At 43.9% G+C, this 23,958-nt stretch overlaps 2 protein-coding genes and 1 long non-coding RNA gene across 10 annotated transcripts in view; 1 reads left to right on the plus strand and 2 right to left on the minus strand.

Annotated features, from left to right (window-relative positions):
- LOC125721462 (NACHT, LRR and PYD domains-containing protein 12-like) overlaps positions 1-23,958 on the minus strand; it is a 360,988-nt gene that overhangs the window by 127,369 nt on the left and 209,661 nt on the right. The window lies entirely within an intron of this gene.
- The window catches only part of LOC125721472 (NACHT, LRR and PYD domains-containing protein 12-like), a 114,728-nt gene that overhangs the window by 49,385 nt on the left and 41,385 nt on the right, over positions 1-23,958 (plus strand). The window lies entirely within an intron of this gene.
- The window catches only part of LOC125721517 (uncharacterized), a 137,379-nt gene continuing 130,810 nt past the window's right edge, over positions 17,390-23,958 (minus strand). Inside the window, exon 2 of the long non-coding RNA XR_007385794.1 lies at positions 17,390-17,701. This is a non-coding gene — a long non-coding RNA (uncharacterized LOC125721517). The remainder of the gene's footprint in view (positions 17,702-23,958) is intronic.

A 23,958-nucleotide genomic window follows, 5' to 3' on the forward strand; every position in this document is an offset into this window, starting at 1 on the left:
TTGTTTTTGCTCCCATTTTTCATGAGATGGACTTAAAGATCTACAATTCATTCCAGATACACAATATTACCATTTCTCTCAAACATTTCTCACAAATCAGTCTAAATGTGTGATAGTGAGCACTTCTGCTTTGCTGAGATAATCCATCCCACCTCACAGGTGTGCCACATCAAGATGCTGATCTGACATCATGGGTAGTGCACAGGTGTACCTTATACTGCCCACAATAAAAGGCCACCCTGGAATGTGCAGTTTTGTCTCACAGCAAAATGCCACAGATGCCACAAGCATTGAGGGAGCGTGCAATTGGCATGCGGACAGCAGGAATGTCAACCAGATCTGTTGCTCGTGCATTGAATGTTCATTTCTCAACCATAAGCCGTCTCCAAAGGCGTTTCAGAGAATATGGCAGTACATCCAACCGGCCTCACAACCGCAGACCACGTGTAACCACACCAGCCCAGGACCTCCACATCCAGCAGGTTCACCTCCAAGATCGTCTGAGACCAGCCACTCAGACAGCTGCTGAAACAATTGGTTTGCATAACCAAACACTTTCTGCACAAACTGTCAGAAACCGTCTCAGGGAAGCTCAACTGCATGCTCGTCGTCCTCATCGGGGTCTTGACCTGACTCCAGCTCGTCGCCGTAACAGACTTGAGTGGGCAATTGCGCACATTCGATGGCGTCTGGCACGTTGGAGAGGTGTTCTCTTCACGGATGAATCTCGGTTTGCATTGTTCAGGGCAGATGGCAGACAGCGTGTGTGGCGTCGTGTGGGTGAGCGCTTTGCTGATGTCAATGTTGTGGATCGAGTGGCCCATGGTGGTGGTGGGGTTATGGTATGGGCAGGCATCTGTTATGGACGAAGAACACGGGTGCATTTTATTGATGGCATTTTGAATGCACAGAGATACCGTGATGAGATCCTGAGGCCCATTGTTGTGCCATACATCCATGAACATCACCTCAGGTTTCAGCAAGATAATGCACGGCCCCATGTTGCAAGGATCTGTACACAGTTCTTGGAAGCTGAAAATGTCCCAGTTCTTGCATGGCCAGCATACTCACCGGACATGTCACCCGTTGAGCATGTTTGGGATGTGCTTGACCGGCGTATACGACAGCGTGTACCAGTTCCCACTAATATCCAACAACTTCGCACAGCCATTGAAGAGGAGTGGACCAACATTCCACAGGCCACAATTGACAATCTGATAAACTCTATGCGAAGAAGATGTGTTGCATTGCATGAGGCAAATGGTGGTCACACCAGATACTGACCGGTTCTGAGTCCCCAGACCCCCAATAAAGCAAAAAACTGCACATTCCAGGGTGTCCTTTTATTGTGGGCAGTATAAGGTACACCTGTGCACTACCCATGATGTCAGATCAGCATCTTGATGTGGCACACCTGTGAGGTGGGATGGATTATCTCAGCAAAGCAGAAGTGCTCACTATCACACATTTAGACTGATTTGTGAGAAATGTTTGAGAGAAATGGTAATATTGTGTATCTGGAATGAATTGTAGATCTTTAAGTCCATCTCATGAAAAATGGGAGCAAAAACAAAAGTGTTGCGTTTATATTTTTGTTCAGTATAGCTTGGTGAGAAGGTGACAACTGTTGATGCAATTACTTGCAAATAGAAGAAAGACAATATAACTGTCAATCCCCCTCAGTCAGGGACCCCAAGGAAGATCTCATCTTGAGTAGTATCAGTGATCTTAAGAATGGAGAGGGCTAACCCCAGAGCTACACAGGAGGAGCTTGGTAATTATCTCAAAGCAGCAGGGACCACAGTCACCATGAAAACCATCAGTTACACATTATGCCGTTAGTTTGAAATCCTGCAGTGCTCACAAAGTACCCCTGTTCATGAGGGCCCATGTTCAGGCCCGTATGAAGTATGCCAGTGGGCACCTGGATAATTCCAGTGAGGCTTAGAAAAATGTGGTCAAATGAGACCAAAGTCAAGCTTTTTGGCTTTAACTCTACTCACCGTGTTTGGAGGGAAAATAATCCTGACTATTACCCCAGGAACACCATCCCTACTGCCAAACATGGAGGTGGAAGCATTATGCTTTGGGGGTGTTTTTCTGCCATGGATACAGGATGGCTGTACCACATCGAAGGAAAGATGGACGGGGCCATGTACCATAAAATCTTGGATGAGTACATCCTTCCTTCAGCCAGGGCCTTGAAAATGCAGGAGGGTCTTCCAGCAAGACAATAACCCTAAACATACGGCAAAGGCAACAAAGGAGCGGTTCAAGAAGAAGCACATTAAGGTCACAGAGTAGCCAGTCTCTGGACCTTAATCCCATAGAAAACCAGAGAGCGGCAACCTAACATCCTTAAAGATTTCAGAGATCTGCAAAGAGCAGTGGATGAAAATTCCTGCTGAGCTGTGTGCAAACCTGGTGACCAACTACAAGAGACTCTGACAGCTGTGCTTGCCGACAATAGTTACTCTGCCAAGTACTAAAGCCTGTGTTACAAGGGATCAAATACTTATTTCCCTAGATAAATGACAAATTGCTTTGTAACTTATACATGATTTTTTTCTTGTTTAGTTTGTTAATAACCTTCTTTTGCTGTTTAAATAATCATACCAGTGAAATTACAGACTTCTTATTTCTTTATTCCCCAATATTTTGGGGAAGATGGTGGCGCAGGAGGTAGTGCTCTCGTTCGGCAACTGGAGGGTTGCAGGTTCAAGCCCTGGTTTCTCCTGACCCCATCAAAGTGTCCTCGAGCAAGACACTGAACCCCAGATTGCTCCCGGTGAGCAGGTTGGCACCTTGCATGGCAGCCTCCGCCACCGGTGTGTGGATGGGTGAATGTGAGGCATGAAATGTAAAGCGCTTTGAGTACTTGTAGGAGTAGAAAAGCGCTATATAAATGCAGTCCATTTACCATTAATGGGTCAACTTAAGAATTCAGCAGGGGGTCAAATAATTATTTCCCTCACTGTACATAATTTTTTTTAATTCTGTGGAAAATGTAAGAACAATGTGCAGCCCAGATGAAATGATGAATTAACACAACCCTGAATGGGACAAGCAAATACAGAAAATGGATGCTTTTTCGATAATGTTTTAACATCAGCCGGTAATATCAGCCAAGTCTAACATACCCGACCAATGCTGATATCGTGATTTGTAATGACTATCGGACTATGACTGTGGTATCAAAAGTGAATCCATTCATTGTCCTATTCAGGATTGCAGGGGGTCTGGAGTCTATTCCAGAGGCTATGGGTGCTAGTCAGGGAACAACCCAGTATGGGACGCTGGCCCATCGCAGGGCACCCTCATGCACTATTCACACACACACACACACACACACACACCTGTGGGCAGTTTGGTAACTCCAAGCCTCAGCATTTTTTTGGACTATGGGGGGAAACCGGAGTACTCAGAGGAAACCCCACAACGACATGGGGGGAAACCGGAGTACTCAGAGGAAACCCCACGACGACATGGGGGGAAACCAGAGTACTCAGAGGAAACCCCACAGCGACATGGGGGGAAACCGGAGTACTCAGAGGAAACCCCACAACGACATGGGGGGAAACCGGAGTACTCAGAGGAAACCCCACGACGACATGGGGGGAAACCGGAGTACTCAGAGGAAACCCCACAACGACATGGGGGGAAACCGGAGTACTCAGAGGAAACCCCACAGCGACATGGGGGGAAACCGGAGTACTCAGAGGAAACCCCACAACGACATGGGGGGAAACCGGAGTACTCAGAGGAAACCCCACAACGACATGGGGGGAACGTGCAAACTCCGCACACATAGAGCCATGAAGAAGAAGCGTTTACATAAAAATTGTACCAAGCTGATACATAGTTAAAGACTTTGCAAAAATTGTGGTGGTCGTGATAAGGATCGGCAACTATTACACTGCAAAAAAGACCCATTTTACAGTAACTGTAAATGTAATGTTTTTAAGATTTAAGATTTATGAATAAATCTTCAGTTGTTTTTATATCTCCTACACACAGACACCTGCTGTACTTTGTCCCAACAAAAGTCAAGGGGGGAATAAAATTTATACTATTGCATAAACATGTTTTTAAGAGCAAATTTTTGATCTTCCATTTAATGTAATTGGTGTCATACCCGGCTCGTACGATCCTCGTGTGTGCCACGCCCCCTGATTATCCACGTGTGCTTTCCTGATCGTACCCAGCTGTGTCTGATTATGTTTGCCCAGTCTTGTGTATTTCAGTCCGTGTCCTACGTTGGTTCCCTGTCCGTCATTCATGTTAGTTGACGTCTGCGCCCCATTTCCTAAATAAATCCCCGTTTTCCCCGATTCCGCCTGCCTTGCTTGCTTCTGCCTGTTGCTTGCCTGAGCGATCACCCGTTCACCGGCACCGATCGGGACAATTGGAGTGCAATAATGTGCAAACTTGTTTATATGTATATCAACATTTAGAAAAGCACAAATGCCTTAGTATTAATTATAACTATTTGTACTGAATTGTGCGAGAGTGTATTGGGTGGGACTGAACTTTTTTTAAAGTGTACATTTTCAAGTTTTTGGTGATGTATAAACAAGTTATGTGGAGCCATGTGCACATGCAGTTTTATAAATATGTACTTGTTCTCTTAAATGCAGTTTCATTAGACACCCCAGGGTTTAAAGCAGGGTTCAGCCTTTAGAATCACTTATTTAAAGTCTTCATTTGTTTCAGATTGGAAGAAGGTAAGCGAGCCATTAAGTTTTACACTGTGGTCCTTGTCTGACAGGTCTAAGCCCAGCTGTTGTCCACATTGTGAGTGGTGGAAGCCTGAAAAGGTCTCCACTGACACGGAAGGCTGCTGCGATACAGGTGTCAGGGAGGCAGTCGCTCTGCTACAGACTTGCTATTTACCAAGAATTGCACAGTTCAGTAGTTTTTCTCTCTTTGCTGAGTTGTAACTTTATGATTGACAGTTGAAAGGGTCCATAGAGTTTACAGAGGACCGGAAGAAGTTGACACAGAGCTTGGCCCTTCGAGATTGTGATTTCCATCAATGTGCTATAAGCTGTGTAGAACAGGGACTCTGTACTGTCTGCATGGAAAATTGCCTCACTAGGGTGCCCTCAGGATCCACTCTGAGCAGTTCTGCAGATGAGGTGCCCCTGAGGTGGATGTACGTGTGGTTTGGGTAAACATCGGCTTAATCTCCGAGGCACCCACAAGCTCAGTGATTGGCAGACACTGAGCCTTTGGGAAGTTATATAGGTCGAGGGACCCGAATAATCAGATGCTGACATTGTCTTAAATGGTGGCGATTTCCGTACCTCTAAGACAAACCCTGTGGAGCAGGCTATAACAACATAAACGTCATGACTACAATATACTGAAATAAGGTCTTTAATAAAATGTCAGATATGTGCCTAAAAGAATACTTTATATATTAGGCCACTTAAAAAAAATTGGTTCTTGTCCTTTTTTTTTGGAGGGGGTGGGTCGGCCGGGCGGGGATTTTTTTTTATTTTTTTTTACAAATTTTGATTGACTGTTTGAGCTTTCAAATATGTAAGAAAATACATATTTGAAAATACATACCAAAGAGAGCAGACCTACTTAGTACGCCTCCTCAGTTCTTCGTTTGTTGCGTTTCAAATATATTAAATGTAAGAAAATACAAGAATGTAAATTCCTTGATCCATGTGTATCTCATAAATGCCTTCCCAACTATGGATTTGGATACTTTATGCTGATGTTTCATTCGTGAATATAAAAATGATACTATTTGAAACCAATATTCTGTTTGTCATTCCCATTCTAAATGAACAACCAAGATTTTAAAATATATATCTAGAAAGAAAGTGTATTAAAACATGTTAAAACACGAGGAATTTACAAAATACAGGAACCTGAATGGTTGAACAAGGAAATGCAACTCTACAAACAAGTACTTAAGAACATGTACCACATCACTTCCCCAGACTTAAATCTTTGCACCAGCCCATCTCAGGTAGAGACAAATTTAGGTTCATGAAACCATTCCAAGACTATTATTACACAATGTGGATCAATCGTCGATGTGGAATGCGCGGGAAATTCAAATTTTGTCATTCTTGGGCATTTTCCATGCGATTTTTGCGAAATAAAAAAATGTAAAAAAATTCGGGTCGGAGGCATTTCGGCGGGTCGGGAGGGACGAGAACCAATTTTTTTTTTAAGTGGCCTTAAAAAGGGTAAGTAATTCCCAGGAGGCTCGGAAGGACCAACACGCATTCATAGCCTTCGGCTGCACCATTGGGCCAGTGGGCGGCTCCCTACAACCATTTCACCCGTCTGCCATTATCCAATCATCTTCTTTAGGCGCCGCTCTGATGTCAACGTAACGTCTCCCAAACTAAGACCCGCCCACCAAGGCTACTCATTGGCTATACATGACAACAAAATCCACTGAGCCCAAAGATTAATAACAGATTTTAATAAAGGACTACAGGTGTTTATACCCATTACACATACTTAAAGAGTGTTAGCCTGTGAAATGTTCATTGTTGATTGGTTACTGATATTTCAGATGGTTGAGCTTTTACTCTTGCATTTCAATTCTTATTTTACTTGTGATACTGTTGAGTATTAAATGCTCTATTTGCTATTCCATGTACATTTCTAGTAACAAAGGATATGGTGCATACTACTGTTGATCGTTCGAGTGTATGCTAAAGTTATGCAGTATTTCTAATGATCGGTTCTATAGAACTGCTGTCCTGTTGTCCACCGCATTCTTATAATTGATACTCTTATTATGTGAAGGGAAAATCTTGTGTTCTATTCATTAACAAGTAGGTAGCAAGAAAGCATTAATGACAGGTATGCAGAAGAGTAGAAGAAGAGTACAAAGAGAGACATTTGAGACTGATATTGCTGTGCAGCAAAGAGCACAGCAGTGCTACAAAAAAAATCTAAAAATGCGGAAGCAGCAAAGTTTGTGTCATGACCTGCTGGTACGATCCTCCTGTGTGCCACGCACCTCAGCACCCTCCTGTGTGCCACGCCCCTCAGCACCCTCCTGTGTGCCACGCCCCTCAGCACCCTCCTGTGTGCCACTCCCCTCAGCACCCTCCTGTGTGCCACGCCCCTCAGCAACCTCGTGTGTGCCACGCCCCTCAGCACCCTCCTGTGTGCCACGCCCCTCAGCACCCTCCTGTGTGCCACGCCCCTCAGCAACCTCCTGTGTGCCACGCCCCTCAGCACCCTCCTGTGTGCCACGCCCCTCAGCACCCTCCTGTGTGCCACGCCCCTCAGCAACCTCCTGTGTGTCACGCCCCCTCAGCACCCTCCTGTGTGCCACGCCCCTCAGCAACCTCCTGTGTGCCACGCCCCCTCAGCACCCTCCTGTGTGCCACGCCCCTCAGCAACCTCCTGTGTGCCACACCCCTCAGCACGCTCCTGTGTGCCACGCCCCTCAGCACCCTCCTGTGTGCCACGCCCCTCAGCACCCTCCTGTGTGCCACACCCCCTCAGCACCCTCCTGTGTGCCACGCCCCTCAGCACGCTCCTGTGTGCCACGCCCCTCAGCACCCTCCTGTGTGCCACGCCCCTCAGCAACCTCGTGTGAATTCCTGATCCTTTTCAGTTGTTCTGCTTTTCCCTCCCTCAGCTTTGTGTATTTAGGCTGTGTGCTAGTCCGTTTCCCCAGATCAGTCATTAACGTTTGTCCTGTGCTGCTCCCCGCTTTGTCAACAAACCCCGCTTTTGTAATCCTCGTCTCCTAAATCTGCTTCCCCGCTTCCTGCTCGTGCAACTGGACGCAACAGTTTGCAAAACACATCATTTGTGTCACTGCCAAAACTTTTGGCCATAACCGTTGGTCTGTGTATATGACTGCCAATGGATTTTTATTTTAAAGGGGAAAAACCAGAATCGGGAAACAACCTGTTTTTTGATTTGATGATAAGATTGTGAAAATCTTACAGTAGTACGATAGTAAAGGGGCGGCATAGTGGTGCAATGGTTATCACTTATCATCTCCTACCGCTAGGATCCGGGTTTGAGTTTCCACCAGTGTCCCATGTGTGTGGAGTTTGCATGATCTCCCAACTTTGTTGTGGGGTTTCCACCAGGTACTCCAGTTTCGATTCACAGACCAATGGCGCAGAAGTTAGCAGTCTAATGGGGAGCCAAACAACCTGTTTTTGCACAAGTTCAATTTTTTATTCTTGACAAAATCAGAAATTAAGGATCTTGTGCTGAAATTGCATTGGTGTTATACACTCATTTTGGGACGAGACGTGGGTTTTCAGAGAGGAATGTACAGGGGCGGTGTGCTGACCAGAGTCTTGGAAGGGACTTGTGCCCTGATGGCCAGTTGAAGGTGTAAGTGGCTAAAGGTACAGCTAGTGGCTGCGGTAAATTATACTATCCGTCTGATACTACTAGTGATGCTGTTAAAATTCAATGCGGTGCTAATTTTAAAATGAATATTAATCTGCTTACTTATGAACAAAGTAAGGCATTAAATTAACACTTAGGAAATTGCAGTTTGTACATGCATTTCCTTGAACAGTGTAAACCTAAAAACATGTTGGTTTGTCAACAGAGTACATTACAGCATTTCTTAATGCATGCCTTCATTACATAATTACTAAACAAAACACAAAGGAAGTTGTATTTTTTTCCACATTTGCAGTAATTTCTAAATTACACATTAAGTGCACTAATTCACAAATACACACACACTGTCCTTTATATGCATAATTAAACATTATTACTGTTGCCCCAGACTTCATCGTCCTTTGGTCGATAAATAACGACGGGCTATCTGTCCACAAAGAGGATTAAGGCCCCTGAGAGTAAAGGTGGCAAAGAATTAAGAAGCGTCCATCATCCCTAGCACAATGCAAGACAGCGGGTAAGAGGAAATTGCTTATTTTTTTCTTCTTTAAAATGAGACATTTGTGTTCAAATAGAAGATTAATGCATCTTTATCATTTCTATTTCATATCGTAGCGCTCTTGACTTCTAAGCCCTATACCCTACAGAGCATAGTACATGGGTTGCATCAGGGCCTGATAAACTGAATTCCTAACATTCATAAAATAGTGACAGGCCCATATACGGTCAAAAACAATGAGAAATACAGAAAAACATAGAAAAATAATTAACTAGTTAGTCTGGAGGCACAAGCCAAATGTACAGATTCTCCAAAGCAGCCATATAGGTGTAATAGCGTATGTGAGCATCAAGGCCCGTCCTGCGCTGCCCTTTGTGTCTCCTCCCTACTTGGCTAGCAGGTGTTGCACGTCATCCACCTGCTGGCCATCCTCTTCTCCACCATTGTTAGGGTTTTCTTCTTCTGAAGATACGCTGGAAACCAACCAGTCTCTGAACACAGAACAACACAGATAGCTGTGATGACTTTTTACTTGCTGCAAGGGAAGTCCGGTCTCGACCTTGAGGTGTCAGCCTCTCAGCCTGACACAGCCAACTTCAAAGGAGGAACTCCCCTCGCAGTGTCTTTTATTGAGGTACACAAACAGGATATGCAAATAACATTCAACATTGTTTATCACCATGTATGGGGTGGAAATATTCAAGCGACAGTTCTTAAGAAGGGTTATTGCTAAATTAAGATCAAGCTGCTGCAGGGTGTTATTTCTAAGAAATGGCATCTAGCAAAATGACAATAAAAAAAGTACATATTTCTCTAACAAGCATGTTTAAATATTAGCTTTTGTTGTAAAAGTGTTTGTTGCCGTTATTGTCCTTCCCTGTTTGGTTTGCCATGCATGTGCCCTGTTTCAGTTTGGCTTTTGTCTAGTGCACTCAGCACTCTGTGTTATGCCTCCTAGTTCCTGGTTTTGGTTTATGTTAAGCTTTGTTAGTTTCATGCTTGTTTCACTGTAATCTGCCCCACCTCTTCCTTGTTGTCCCGAGTCCTTTTTGATTTGTTACTTTGATTATACTTTGCACCTCTTCCCTGTTTGGTTTGCAGTGCATGTGCCCTGTTTCAGTTTGGCTTTTGTCTAGTGCACTCAGCACTCGGTGTTATGCCTCCTAGTTTATGGTTTTGGTTTATGTTAAGCTTTGTTAGTTTCATGCTTGTTTCACTGTAATCTGCCCCACCTGTTCCTTGTTGTCCCGAGTCCTTTTTGATTTGTTACTTTGATTATACTTTGCACCTCTTCCCTGTTTGGTTTGCCGTGCATGTGCCCTGTTTCAGTTTGGCTTTTGTCTAGTGCACTCAGCACTCTGTGTTATGCCTCCTAGTTCCTGGTTTTGGTTTATGTTAAACTTTGTTAGTTTCATGCTTGTTTCAGTGTAATCTGCCCCACCTGTTCCTTGTTGTCCCGAGTCCTTTTTGATTTGTTACTTTGATTATACTTTGCACCTCTTCCCTGTTTGCCCTGGTGTTTCTCCGTATTTAAGTGCCTGTGTTCAGTTACTCAGTGAGTCATTGAATTTTTATTACTGTATGTCATAGTTTGCCTTGTTTCCTAATCCTGCTCCCTGTATTGTCTGGTTTCCCTAATGGTTTTACTTTGTCCTTTATTTTTTCTGTTTGTTCTCACCCCTTGTGTTCTCTTTATTTTGTAGTTTTCCCTGCTTGTATACAGTTATGTTAATAAACCCCATTTGTCTGGGAACGTTCAGTGGATTGTCACCCCCATTTCCTTGCCAGCTTCATGTCCCGCATCTGTGGTACAGTACAGTATAATAGAAATTCTTCTCCACAGGTATCAGTAAAGTTTTCATTTTTATTACTCTATCTGTAGTTTGAATTGGAGCTGTGAATTGAGGATAAATGGGTTAGAATGATGTGTCTCTGTGGAAAGTCACTGGTTCAAATCTATCCTTCTTGGGCTCCTGGGCCTTACACTTACCCTCCTAATCATTGCAGGGAATGTCTGACCCTGTTTTATCAAACATGCAACTCAATTTGGATAAAAGTACCTACTAAATAAATTCAGATTGAATTGTTTGATTAATTTTAATGATTGTCAATAATCTGTATGTACCATAACTCTTGGAGGGGTGGGTGCATTGTGCCACCTCACACCATCTGGGTTGAGGGTTTGTACCAAACAACCGTGAAAAGGATGATCCTGCAAAATACTGAAGACAGATGTGATGGTTTTTGTGCCCTTTCGTGTCCATAGTAAACCAGCCTTGACTCTGTTCTCTCTTATGGTTATCTGTCTATCCATACATTTCCTGAAACTCCTTGTCCTAGTCAGGGTTGCAGGGGGGGCCAGAGCCTATTGTGGAGGCTGCAGGTGCAACGCAGGGAACAACCCAGGGTGGGGGCCAACCAATGCAGGGCACACTTCCTCCTACGGGCAATTTGGTTAGCCTCACCATGTTTTTGGACTGGGGGAGGAAACTGGAGTACCTAGAGGAAACCCCAGAACAACGCAGGGAGGAGATACAAACTCCACCCACATGGAATCCTGATAGAGACTCAAAGCCTGGTCCCAGAGGTGTGAGGCAACAGTGCTAATCACTGCACCCCTCTCATGTGATTATATTTTTATCTTTTTCTTTTACAGTTTTTCTGTGATTCATGTTCTCTGTAACATGAAAAGCAAAACTCCATGTAAAACTTACTTAGAAAATGTTAATGATTTACATTATGTATGTATGCCTTACTTTTAGCAAGAGCGCACAAAATCAAATCCGAGTTTCTAGCTTGCTTCAGAATAATGAACACAAAAATGTATTATGACGTCAAACTGGTTTTATGTGTATTGGTTTGTGTTGAGGAGGAGGAAATTCTTTACTGTGACACAATATGGGCGTGACAGAACCAGTGTATCTACATTTATCTCTCAATGAAATGGAAGATTAAAGTACAGGAAACACTTAACTCATCGGTCTGAAGGAACTGATTTAAGTGGATTTTCAGTCCAAGAGGTAGGTGTGAAACTCCATGATATAATTCTCTCTTATTTTGATTATAATTCACAAAAAAGTGAGGATCATTATAACAAAACATCATTTTAATAAAATAATAGCAAGATCATATACAGTGGTACCTCAGTACTCAAACTCATTAGAACTGGAATTTCTTAAAAGTCGAACCAACCAGTTGGAAAAAAATGACATAGAACTTCTGAATCTCAGTATTTGAACCGTAAAGCCGACCTGAGATAATTTGTATGCGCGGGGAAATGAGTCACACAGCACGCCTCTCAGCGGAAACAAAGGGTAACGCTTCAGTCTCAGCCTACCATGCGCTGTGATAGCATCGTTTGTTGGTGATAGTGCTTTTTTATTGATAATATCAGGTAATACACTGAACTTTATATCATTTTGGTAGCCATTGCTCACCAAAAAGTTACGCAATAGTTGTACAAATGTTGCAACCTAAAAGTTTGCGATTTACAAACAGAATAAGGACTACAGAGTAATAATAAAAATAAACAATGGACCGCATGGCATAGTCTAGTGTTGGCACAGTGTTGGGGCATGGCTTGGGGTAGCGTTGGGGTACAGTCTTTATTGTTTTGGAAGCCATTAAGCAAAAAATGTTACGCACAGCATTTATTTTCTTACTTTACAAATTACTGCTTTGATAAATGTGCTTAGATTTGTTTAGTATATGCTCTTCTTGTTTTATCCTGTTCATTTTGTGTTTAAATGCTAAAAAAAAAAAAAACATATTTGGGTGTTATTTTTTGTGTCCAGGAACCAATTAATTGGTTTTCAATTATTTCTTATGGGGAAAATTCGATCAGATCTCTAACTTTTTAGGATTTGAACCCGAGTTCTGAACGGATTAAGTTTGAGTTCTAAGGTATCACTGTAATTATTTTTATTTTCATATCATATACATACACTGTTAATTGTAACTGTTTTGTTTGGTACAGAAAACATCTGTTTATTAATCTAGAAGTAAAGTGGCTAGTTTGCAGAAGAAAGTATGGCCAGCTTTTATGATGACTTTGACGCACCATTTGAATCCCGTTTGGAGCGTGACATAAAGAGAGGTAGGAGGACATACATCATGTACCATGGCACCACCCTGACAGCTGCATATAATATTCAAAATCACGGATTTCAGCCATCCATCGATGGCATGCTTGGACCTGGAGTCTATGTCAGTCGGAGCTTTCGGAAGGCCAGAGTCTACCCAAAAAATCTACCCTACAATGAGCAGCGAGCTGTACTCAAGCTGAGGATTCGAGTAGGAAAAGTAAAGAAGATTGACCGGCAGGGACACCCCCTCCAAAAAAACCTGGCATGAGAATGGGTATGACACAGCCTGGGTGCCCCCCAAGTGCGGAATGGTTCCCAGTGGTTTGGAGGAAGATTGTGTTTGGGATCCCAGCAGGATTGAAGTTTTATCTATAATCCCAGTATAGTTCTTTATAATCTTCTCTTGTGGAACAAAAATGTCATTTTGTAATTGTTGATATAATTGTATTACTCATATTTATTCTCGGTCAGTTTCTTCTTTTTAACAGTTTAGGGAATGCATTGTTCTTTAAAACTCAGTACATAAATATTTATTTTGATCAAATACAATAATCTTCTGTGGAAGTTGGTTTCTTTAGTAAGATGCTGTTGATCTTTGATTAATCATAGGAAAAATCCATACAAGTGTTACAGCATCCAGTTTTATTCGATTATATGGATGGATGAAAATGGAATATATGTATGAATGTAGGAAGACAATAATAAAAATCACAATATTAACGACTTCTTTTTGTGTACCGCAGTGAAACTCCAGATGTAAACCTGACGCAACCTCTCCACCAATGCCATATATGGGAATGATGTGGGTACATTAGATGGTATATTATCTACTGCACCTACATCTCAGATAAAGGATCTTCATTATGGTACTAGTATCCAAATTTGTTTACTTGAAAATAGCTTTAGTCTTTAGTGCTGCAACTTATCATTGTCTTTGTTTTGCTTATTTTTTGTATTCAAAAATACAATTTTTACATTTTGTATTTCTGTTTCAGTAAAACTTGAGTGACTGTCGGACTAGTTGCTCTGTTTCAGGATAACAATATAATCCAAGGTCTCCCATTCGTAACCTGACAGTGTCACTCGATGCTGGACAGATATCAGGGTTTCTGTTTCACCACTGACAAGCTCCCACTCCCGTTTGCTGCCTTCAAAGATGCAGGCCACTTCCCCATTGTCACGTTGCTCTCAGATCTTCCAGCAATGGAATCACAGCTGGAATCAACATGGTATTGAGTAACATTTATCTTCTTGTATGTATTAAACAGAACTAACCAAACTGAATGTGCACTGAAAAAGGATCCAATGGCTTATACTCAAATAAAATGAGGCACCACCTACTTTCTATCCATTGTCTGTTCCTGCTTCTCCTGTACAAGGATAAAGGGGCACATTCATACACCATTTACAACAATGCACAATTTGGTGACTCCAGTTCACCACTGCATGATTGTGCGGGGAAACTGGAATACCCAGAGGAAAGCCCATGACGACACAGGGAGGGCATGCACACTCCACACACATGGAATCCTGGGGGAGACTTGAACCCGGGTCCCCACTGTATGAGCTGACAGTGTTACCCACCGTGCCACCCCCCACAGAAACACTACAAAGCTGAATTTGGATGTAAAAATACGTATATTTCACGTTAGTTTGTAATGGTTAATATCAAGCATTCCTTTCATTTTTATCCTTATATATGATTACATATAATCTTACACTACATGCTTCATACTGTAGGAATTATTAGCTCAGGTAAATTTTAATATCTCCACCAATATGTTTTGAAATTAATTAATTTTAATTAATTATTATTTAATGCTGATTATTAACCAATTGTTATACCGAATGGTCGGCTCCTCCAAACTCAATTGCGAATCCCCGTGAGTCTGTTAATGTGACACTTAAATGGGATTCATTAATAACCAGTATCGCTTAATAACCTGGGTTAGAAGGCTCGTCCAGCAAGCTGCGTCACCAGGTAATGTAAACGATCGGTAGCGAAGCTCCCCTCACGGCCGATGAGAGAGAGTCTCGCGATATTTCAGGCGAGTTTGAGGTTTCAGAGCATAGTAGCCAGATCGCACAGAGGCAGGGACTATTGTGAGCACTCAATGACGGAGGCTGAAGTTGTGTAAAAGACATGCATTTATTCCTACAACTAACATAAGACAGACATTACACCTAACAAACAATAAACATGAAATAACGGTATAGACACAAACGATGTAATCATGAAAATGCAATGACCAGATTTAAAATGATTAACCTAAAAAGGGAAAAAACTGTTCTGCACAGCAAGCAGTCTGTGGAAATACGACCCTAAAGGAATATAGCAGGTGAATAGGACAGTTTAGGTTATTAGAAATGAAAGGAAGTTGGTTTACTTGGATGCAGGAAAGGGGGGGTCTTTGCAGTTGGTTGCTGGGGCTGATGAGCTGATGGGTGATGGCTCTCAGGGAGGCGCGGTGTTTGCAGCGGTTGTTGGAGTGGAGTCCCTCTGATTCTTTCTCCTGGTGAAGCTTGGGCTGAGTTTCAGTTCTTTGTCCAGCTGGGTCTTCACTGATAGGCTTCAGGAGGGCTGCTTGTGGGCTTCTCTTCTCCTGGGCTGATGGTCTTTGTTTCCTCTCCTCCGCTCTCCTCTGCTCCTGCCCTGGCTTTGTTCTGAGGTGCCAGGTTTTTTAGTGTAAAGTTCGTGAATAGGAGTGACCAGGAATTCGAGTCCTGGACCAATGGCTGACCATCCATTTGGCGGGCTTTCGGAAGGGGGTCTGTATCAGTCCTTTTGGGATTTATAACCAGACTGATTTCTCTTGTAATGATGATTTTCATTAGGCTGGTGTAACTTTTGATATGTCCACTTTTGTGGTAACCATTGACCAGATTTGGAAACTGGAGTGATTTTCCTTCGGTTTGATACCAAACATGCCGTACCAGCCTAGCAGTTCACATCGAATACCATCTGTAATGATTAATTAATGATTACTTATCTTATGTCATTATGTTATGTTTCATTACTCACACCAGTGTATGGTACAGGTGGTTTAGGTTGTACCTCAACAGATATTACCCTTTATATAGACATTATATGACATATTCTTATGTCAATAGCGCATCTTACCCTTAGATAGGCGTGGTAGAATACAAAGATCAGATAAGGGTTGCCGAGGAATGTGGCAAAGAAAGGGGGGGGGGAGAAGGTTTGTCAGACAAAGAAAAAGAATCTTTGAAAGTTAGGGCACAATAAGATCCCTGGTTAGACTATTCAATTTCCAAGATTATTCTGGTATGACATATATGCAGTGGTAGTTATACCTATTTATTTATTCAAATTTATACAAGTGTTTAAATGCGAGGGGTAAAATAATAGACACGCTGTGAACATGGTTATAAGGGTGGCACACAAACCTAAGACTGTCTAAGGACACTCACATAAACATGACTTGCATATTGAGACTGGCGATCATAAGCAACGTACTATACAGGGTATAGAAAAACCAAACTTAAAAGTGTAGGGAGCCGCCCACTGGCCCAATGGCGGAATCCAATGGCGCAGCCGAAGGCTGTGAATGCGTGTTGGTCCTTCCAAGCGCTCCTGGGAATTACTTACCCTTTTTAATATACAAGATATTCTTTTAGACACATATCTGACTCCATTTTATTAATGACCTTATTTCAGTATATTGTAGTCATGACGTTTATGTTGTTCGGATTACTTCGAGACTCTCCTTTAGATTACCAACTCTATTTTACCCCTGACGAAGGAGTGCACCAGATTCGCCTCGGCCGACAGGGCGATCCGTGGGCTTGTTCCACAGGGTTTGTCTTAGATGCACGGAAATCGCCACCATTTAAGACAATGTCAGCCTCTGATTATTCGGGTCCCTCGACCTATATAATTCCCCAAAGGCCCAGTGTCTGCCAATTACTGAGCATGTGGGTGCCTCGGAGATTAAGCCGATGTTTACCCGAACCACACGTACGTTCACCTCAGAGGCTCAGCCGGGGGCAGCCCATATCATAACATGTGTCAACCTCAGCGGCTATGACGGCGCACCTTTTGTTGCAGTAGTTTGTACGAGGTTTTACTTTGGGCTCGTCTCAGGGACTCCGCCGATGCCGCCCATTGTCTTACCATGTGAGCGTCTCAGGGACTATGCCCGGTGCCTAGGAACATAGTGTGTACGCCCCTCAGAGGGTAGACCGGTACCTTTCATCAGCATGTGTTGACCTCAGAGGTTAAGTCGGCCCGTAACTGAGCGTGTGCGAACTCCAGAGGTGCGGTTTTGTTATCCACCTAACTTAACTTGGGCAGTCGAGTTTGGGACCCGGATAAAGGGGATTTAACCCAGAGGCTGCAAGATAGTATTTACCACTTTAGTCCTAATCAGGATAGAAGCCCAATCTGGAAAGTTTATAAAGAAGTTAGCAAATCAGACAGTCATGAAGTAATCAAGACAACATTTATTAAACATATTACAATATATAATTATTGACATGTGGCCACATACTTGTAAATACATTTGGACAAATACAATATTAAACAATCACATTCCTCAGCTGAGAGTGCACAAAGTTCTGCGGAAAGTATCTGACTACAGATGGACTTTCACGCAGTTCTCTGTGGGAGCTCTGATTACAGAGTGACTCCCCGACTTCTTCTGAGGCCCTTCCTTAAGTATCCAAACCAGGTGATGGCATGTCTCTGAAGACTGACCAATTTCGGTCAATAGTTAATTTTAGGGCCATTGCTGGCCTTGGTTCTCAAGTCCCCAGCCAATCAGATCACTTTAGGGGGTGGTCGTAATTCCCTTGTTCTGCCATGTGAGAGGCTCTCTCAGTTTGGTGGGTTTAGCCGAAGTTTCTGTAGTTCTCTTAGGGAAAACTATCCTGCCTTAAATCTGAGTGTATAACACTCGCCGTCTCATGCCTATTCAAACGAGACCAAACATGTGTGTATTTGTCCCTAACATCTATGTGTGGTGAGTTATCCTATTTCTAGTGGAAAAGGTGTCTGTGTCTGGGGACTGACAGCTGTTGTTCTGTGGATTGACTGTGGAACTCTGGCCACTCCAGGGGGTGAAAGGTCTTGCTTTTTCTGTATTGCTCCAGTTATTCTCAGGAGCCGGCAGGGCTTTGCCTTCCTTAAAAGGGATGGTTTGATGCGTGGAGTCCAATCTTGTCTGGGCCAGTGGATCCTTTTCTTGGAGTTCTGAAATAGACTGATGCAGGCTGATCAGAGTTGGGGCCTGCAGGACCTATAAGTTTTATGTCCTTACAGTTCCCCCCTTGGCCCCTTGGGGCAGACCATTGTCCCAGAGGGGTCATTTCCTAGGTCCCTGAAGTCTCCAACCTCTGTACAGATTGTACCTGTAGAGGGCTAAGGATGAAGGCGTTTTTGGTAGATGTTCTGAAAATCTGGATGTGATGTCGGAGGTAGCAGAATCGGAGTCTGATGATGATGAAGATAAAGCCACTGGCGATAACGCATATCCGAAACATCCAGTCCCACCGTGAGCAGATATACTGCGCTAACCGTGTGGATGCGCTGGTCAGGATATGTACAGTTTCCTTTGCTAAACTGGCCGGCACCTGCGCTTGATGGAGGTGGTAGTCAATCTGTAGAATGACCTGCTGAACTAAATCCATGGTTTCGGTCATGGTTCGAGTGCCTTCTACATAAAAGGTGTCGTCCCATCATGGGAAGACATCAACATCTAATGGTACTCTCCCCAAAATGTTGATGTGACCCATGGTGAAGTCTTCGGTTACTTCCAGGCAGAAAGTGTGATTTGCAGGGCAGGTAAGGCGTCCATCGGTGAATGAGTCAATTTCACTGACAACACACCATTGTGTATGTGAGACTTGAACTGCTTCTGCGTGTCCATGTAGTGAGTGTATGTTGATGCGTTTTGTGTCGTTATGTGAAAAGGGCTGAAGTGTTGCAGGTGCAAATGATATGATGCGTGGTCTCGTGGCAACAGGCACGAGTATTAACTAAGGTTTCAGTCCCTTTCAGAGTCATGCATCCCATACGATGGTCCCACTTAATTACCTGGTCTTTTACTATGGTTCCCAGGGATGGTATGGTGGTCAAATTTGGGCATACCTGGTCTGGATTACTTAAAGAAAAGGTTACAAAGAATCCTATACAACCAACACATTCAGTACCCGTATGCATCATTAAAGAGGTTAGCAATTCAGAATATTTCAAAGTTCCTCTTATATCTGATTTCAACCATTTCTCTAACTCAAGTTTGCCAATCAGGTCTTTAAGAGCATGTCTTGGAGTTTTTCTCAGACGTAGATCCAATATTTCCTGTCTTGCTGCTGTAAACAGATCTTGCGCATAAGCGCGGCAGGCTATATCACGCTCGAGGAATTGTGTCTGGTTAAAGAGGGCCTCGCTAATTGTTAGAAGGGTTTGGGCTTCAGATTTTACTGCTTTGATGAGATTCTCATTGCTATTTGAGAGATGTTGGAAGCCGGTGGCTACTTGATTAGCCACCCAGGTTGTATACTGGGATTGTCCTGCTATTCTGTAACTGTTTATTATGGAATTCCCTGACCCAAACAGTCCGGTTATGTCTGCAACTAAATCTCGTTTGGGTCGTTTATACGACACTTGAATAGCAAGCCGGCTCTTATCAGAGACTAAGTCCTCGAGTCGCGTTTGTAACCAGGTATATGTCTTATCTTCGCCATTACAATGTTTTAGATACAGAGGTAACAGATTTGAAATATTATACGTTACATGAGCCATTACCAAATTAACATCATGTATTAAAGTTTTGTTTAGGTTGCCTTTGATAAGTCCGCCGGGAGGAGCAGGATATACCGTAGGGCATCGGTTGGGCTTATGGTACCCACATGTGGTGAGATTGAAGCAGTGATGTGCTGTCCATGAGCAGTTCTGAGGGCTGGTGTAGTCAATCCTGCTGCTTTGGCACTGCCCCACACAGTAAGTCCCTTCTCTCCGGCTGGTCCATATGAAAATCTTGGGTTTGCTGATCTTCCCTGGAGGGGCAGTTAGATTGAAGAACAACTCTGTGTAATGTATACTGGTGGTGTTGTGGGTTATTGAGTGTGTGCACCAATACTTTGCAGGTTCTAGATCCCGGGTGTTATAACACTTCTTCGGGTCTAGCCCATTGTTATTCTGTTTATGCATGGGATATAACTTTCCCTGGGTTGCGTCTGGTATATCCTTAAGTTTATACCAGGCTGTGAGATTATGGGATCCTGAAGAGATGCTGAGGTATCCAGTTATATTTAAATAGGGAAGATAGGTGGATCCTGTCTTACAGCAAATCTGTGTGGCACAATTTGGTTCCGGAGCTACTCCGGGGGGCCATATAACTGATCCTGTAATTGTGTCTCAGGAGATGTGTATGGCCCCTCCATGTGTCTCCACACCCATCTTCCGCATTCTGAGCTGTGCTTCAAGTGGACTCTCTGCCCCAGCTTGAGGAATGTTTGGTTAGACACCTGTCTCACGTCTGGCGTCCATGGAATTTTCTTTTACTAAGACCCATACCATTATCATATCCCCTGCTGAGAACTTGGTCTCAGAATTTGGGTTGAACTGCACATTATTAGCTCGGTTTGATTGTTGCTGTTTGATGGCTGCTGACGCTTGGAGTACTTTCAAGCGTTCTTGCAGTTGGAGCAACACTGCTTGTTGCTTAGCCACTATCCGGGGTCCTAAATCTGCAGGAGATATATCTGGGTCAATTTGGCAATCTCATCACTCGTCCGGTCATGAGCTCATATAGACTAATGCCTGTTGCTTTTGTAGGGGTTGCTCGTATCACCATCAGGACTGTGGGTAGTGCATCAATCCATTGGTTGTGGCATTATGCTATCTGCTTTGCAATGCCTTCCTTGATTGTGCGATTTACTCGCTCGACTATCCCAGAACTCTGAGGTCTGTATGGGACATGGGACATGGAGCATCTGCTGGATGTTTAGCATCCGGCACATCTCTCTTACTACCTGTCCTGTGAAATGGGTACCCTGATTGGATTCAATTTATTGGTGTCCCCCATAATGGGATGATTTGGTTTGCTAGCACCGTGCCACTGTGGTTGCGGTATTGTTACGTCTGGGTATGACTTCTATCCACTCTGAGAATTTATCAATTATGATCAAGCAATACCGGTACCCCCCTTTGGCACTGGGTAGCGGGCCAATGAAATCCATTTGCAATTTCTCCCAGGGGCCCCATGGTGGATCTGCTCTATGTAATTCGGTACGCTCTGGTTTTCCTTGGTTAATTATGGCACACACATGACATGACTTGTACCATGCGTCCACGTCTGATCCCATTGCTGGGCACCAGAAATACCGCTGTATAAGCTGTAATGTTTTACAGGCTGATACATGCGTATATTCATGGTACAATTTGATTATGGGTTTTCGTTATGCTTTGGATACAACATATTTGCCTTCTCTTCCTCACTTTATAGCAGTCCTCTGTATTATGGCTTGCCTTTTGAACAAAGTTTACACCATTCTAGGGATTTCTGTGGATCTGGGCTATTCCCTTCGGTTATCCACTGAGTTGCGGCTATCGTCCGAGTTTTGCTCAATTTCATCCGGTTTTCTATTTTGCCAGCCCAATCCACCAATGCCTTATACATATTTTCTGGTAGATCCACACCAAGGATCATTGCTTGTTGAATGTGAGGGCCTGCATTATTCTTCAGGAGGTGTATTAACACTTCCTGATCGCGGTGCGCTTCCTCCATCCCCGAGTGTTCCTTAAAGGACACCCACATGCGCTCCGCATAAGCTTCAAATGGCTCTTTAGTAGCCTGCTTAATATCAAATATTTTATGCCACACTATATGTGTGGGTCCCCTCAGGTGAAGCAGCGCGTCCCTGAGTCGGCTAAACACATCTTCCTCAGCATCCCCATTCTATTTTATTATAATATCCCCTGACTTTAGCTCTGCAGTCATTTTGGGCCGCAGCTCTTCGGGGATCGTAAGCAAGACTATTTGCCACACATCTCGGGCTTCTACATCATACACTGAAGCCTGTAGCATGAGCTTGTCCCAGTATGGCTGAAACGGGCCTTGTCTGGGCATCTTGCTGATCACCTCTCTGTGTCTTGCACACTCGTCACATGTTAAGGGACGACTGATCACCATAACATCGTTGTCTGCATCCGTCATTGTTTTGAGAACCGCTACTCTGACGGATTTTCGGGGAGAGTGCCTGTCCTTATTCGAGTCCTTATGGGACTCCGGCTTTTCGGCTGTCCAGGTCTATGGGGCCGATATTGAGTATCACTAGAGGGACTTGGAGATCTCACTGGATTCCCCCTCTGACTGGCAATCCCCATAGAAGTTTGGCTACGGACTTCTTCTACAGACATATCACGAGTTTTATTAGTTAATGCAGCAATACCTCATCCTCACTATCGTAATGTGGGTTGGAGTCTCTAGACTCGGTTGCTGCCTGCCGAATGGCAGCCACTGGGAACCCGGCATTACCGCAATAATCCTCTAATGCGGATGTATAATTATGTTTCCGCCGGAGTTTATCTTCCAACTTATCTATTTGGGTTTCCCATATTTCACCCTGACGTGCCCAGCCCTGCTTTTCATATGCAAAGCTATCAACCTGTGCACGGAGTCTTTTTAACTCCTCTGATCGTGAAGTTTCCAAGCTGCGTATTACCTCTAAGGTCCGCTCTTTCTCTGCTAGTGCAGCAAGATCATTACGGCGGAGCAAATACACAATTGCAGCAAGAAGGTCTCGATACTTAGACTTGGATCCCAGCTTCCGCCCTTCGCTATTATACCAATATAAGATTTGGCTCTTATCCCAACTCAGCCCTAAGCCTTTACCATGCAGGCGAACCAGAGTATCTTTAAGGCACACTGAAAGTGCTCCCATCAGCTCCTCATCAGCCTCTCCACTAACATATCCCTGCTTATCCATGTTTATTTACTTACTTTTCTCCACCACTAGATTCCTACTGTCTCCAATCTATTCCTGTTTTACACTACCTGTCGCTCACTTGCCCTCAACTTTTCACCTATAAACAAAAACCACTTTACTCACCAATCCTGCAGAGAGAGAAGGGATGCACCAAACCTCATCTTCTATCCTTCGGGGGCTGTCTTGGGGACGCTTGAAAGCGGCGCTAGAAGGACGTCGCTCGTCTGGCTGGTTCAGCTCTCGTGAGATCACGTCGGGGTCACCAAATTGTAGGGAGCCGCCCACTGGCCCAATGGCGGAATCCAATGGCGCAGCCGAAGGCTGTGAATGCGTGTTGGTCCTTCCAAGCGCTCCTGGGAATTACTTACCCTTTTTAATATACAAGATATTCTTTTAGACACATATCTGACTCCATTTTATTAATGACCTTATTTCAGTATATTGTAGTCATGACGTTTATGTTGTTCGGATTACTTCGAGACTCTCCTTTAGATTACCAACTCTATTTTACCCCTGACGAAGGAGTGCACCAGATTCGCCTCGGCCGACAGGGCGATCCGTGGGCTTGTTCCACAGGGTTTGTCTTAGATGCACGGAAATCGCCACCATTTAAGACAATGTCAGCCTCTGATTATTCGGGTCCCTCGACCTATATAATTCCCCAAAGGCCCAGTGTCTGCCAATTACTGAGCATGTGGGTGCCTCGGAGATTAAGCCGATGTTTACCCGAACCACACGTACGTTCACCTCAGAGGCTCAGCCGGGGGCAGCCCATATCATAACATGTGTCAACCTCAGCGGCTGTGACGGCGCACCTTTTGTTGCAGTAGTTTGTACGAGGTTTTACTTTGGGCTCGTCTCAGGGACTCCGCCGATGCCGCCCATTGTCTTACCATGTGAGCGTCTCAGGGACTATGCCCGGTGCCTAGGAACATAGTGTGTACGCCCCTCAGAGGGTAGACCGGTACCTTTCATCAGCATGTGTTGACCTCAGAGGTTAAGTCGGCCCGTAACTGAGCGTGTGCGAACTCCAGAGGTGCGGTTTTGTTATCCACCTAACTT

This window comes from Brienomyrus brachyistius, unplaced genomic scaffold (assembly GCF_023856365.1).
Source record: "Brienomyrus brachyistius isolate T26 unplaced genomic scaffold, BBRACH_0.4 scaffold33, whole genome shotgun sequence".
Lineage (NCBI taxonomy): Eukaryota > Metazoa > Chordata > Actinopteri > Osteoglossiformes > Mormyridae > Brienomyrus > Brienomyrus brachyistius.